This window comes from Herpailurus yagouaroundi, unplaced genomic scaffold (genome assembly GCF_014898765.1).
Source record: "Herpailurus yagouaroundi ecotype Mexico unplaced genomic scaffold, PumYag 190, whole genome shotgun sequence".
NCBI classification, from domain to species: Eukaryota; Metazoa; Chordata; class Mammalia; order Carnivora; family Felidae; genus Herpailurus; species Herpailurus yagouaroundi.
Genome location: NW_024412421.1, coordinates 11078153 through 11080336, shown reverse-complemented (window position 1 = coordinate 11080336; position 2184 = coordinate 11078153).

Below are 2184 nucleotides of genomic sequence, written 5' to 3'. Positions count from 1 at the left end.
GGTGGGGATCCCCAGAAACTGGATGGACTGTGCTTAGGGCAGGACCCGGCACCCACGGGTGTTGTCATGGTGACTGTTCTTGCCCTGTTTCATCATCCTCACGGACATCATCCGGGTTGGCCACCCTCTAGGGGATCTGTGTGCCTGCCTTCACAGAGGGCTCCAGAAGGGGCTTCACAAAGAGGAGAAAGGAAGAAATTTTCACCAGGGAGGGAGGTGAAGGTTCCCAGAAGTGCAGGGAGGAGGGAGGAGCCCACTGGATTGTAAGCCCCGAGAGGGCAAGGCCTGCATCCATTTCTTCCCTGCTGTGTCCCCAGCACTGAGGACAGTGCCTGGCACAGGTTTGGTGCTCAGAGCACATTTTTTTCAATGAATGCATGGACTTTTGAGCGGATCACTGCGTCCCTGGAATGTGAACCTGCCCTGGGCTTCTGGCTGGAGATAATTGGGTGCTGAATTGTTGACTGGTTGGTGATACAGGACTCAGCCTTCAAATTCCTGTGCCTGGAATTTGATCATGGAAATACAGAGAGCAGGGCAGTTAGCAGTAAGGGCTCAGGAAGCAGAAGTGAGAAATGGGGTGGAGTTGGTCCTTCCAAGGGCGAGGCAACCCGGGCACCCTGGGGGAGAGCAGCTCTCCAGCTCCCAGGCGCCCCTCCATCTTCCCAGCTACTTAAGTGGTCAGAGGAGGAAAGTGAGAGGGAGGAGCAGGGTGCTCCCCCCCATCTGAGAGACCCTCCACCACAGGGAGCTCATTCCCCTTCATCTGCAGGCCCCTCACTGAGCCCTGCTATGCACTGGCCTTGGCACTTGGGGCCAGGGCAGAACCACAGCCCTTCAGAGTGGCCTCTGTGGTAGGTAGGAATCCAGACAGGGCAAGAGGAGAGGGAGCACTTCTTGGAGGAGTCCATGTCTACTGTCTGCAGTGGTTGCTGAAGGGTGGAACAAGTTGGCCAGGGAAAAGAACAGGCAATGACTTTCGAGGCAGAAGGAACAACGTGGGCAAAGGCCCAGAGATTGGAGAGGGCCTGGCCAGTTTGGGGAACAGCAGGACATTCCATGTGGCCAGACCACGAATGGGGGTGGGGGGCGGTGAGGGATGGGGCAAGAGGGGGCACCGGGTGGAATCTCCCCTCCCGAGTCAGAGTCTGCCTGTGCTGGAGTATCCAACCCAGCGCTGAGAGGGGCAGCTGCACTCGAGTGACCTGTCCTCGGAGCAGAGCCCAGGCCTCAGGGTTCAGCTCTGCCACCAGCTGGTTGTGTGACCCAGCAGCTGGGATGACTCCCCCATCTGCACAGTGAAGGGGCTGCCTTGGTGTTCTCTAAGGCCCTGTCCCTGGCTCAGAGGGTCCCTGGGTTGGGGGAGGGCACTGTGGGCTTCTGGACCTGGGCAGCAGGATGTAGGGAGGCTGGCCTTTGTCAGGAAGTGCCATCCCAGGGGCCAGCGCCGTCCAGCGGGTGCTGCCAGCATTCACTCCAGGTCCAGGGATCAGGCTCAGAAGAGACACGTCCCAATGGCTCCTGGCTGGGTGGCTTTGCTCTTCCCTGGGGAGACCCTGTCTACTTCCCCAACCACAGAGGAGGTCTGGGTTCCATGGTGCCGGGCCCTGGGCTGCCTGGCTTTTCAAGGACGGCTGAGTCACGGCTTTGGCAGCCCTGGCTCAGCCTTTTCCCCCAGCTGAGGGCCGAGGGGGATTGAGCCTTTCTCTGGCATCTTTCCCACCCCTAGCTGCCTGCCAGGTTCAGGCCTTTGCAGATGGGGCGAGGGTCACATCTTTATCTGGGGCTTTGCTGTCGGGGTCCCAGGAGCCCTTTCCTGCACAATTTCACCTGTGTTCCTCACAGATGCACCTTCTAGACAGGGCTACTGCCCCACTTTGGTGTGGGAGGTGGGGCACTGAGGTTCCAGAAGGAGCAGGAACCCTGCCTAATGATACATAGCTGGGCAGTGTCAGACTTGCAGCTGTGAGGTGTAGAGAGCAGTTAAGCTGCCGCCCACCCCCCCCCCCACCCCCGTTGTCACAGAGAGGGCACTGTGCCTGAGGACCCCACATTGGATCCCATGCAACCTGCAAGGGAGGGTTTGGGCCACCTGAACTCCAGAGCTGCTTCCAAGGGCATAGTCAAGAATGTTCCCTAAGGGCTAAGCCTTTCTCTCCTTGGGATCCTGCCAGGCAGGAGTGG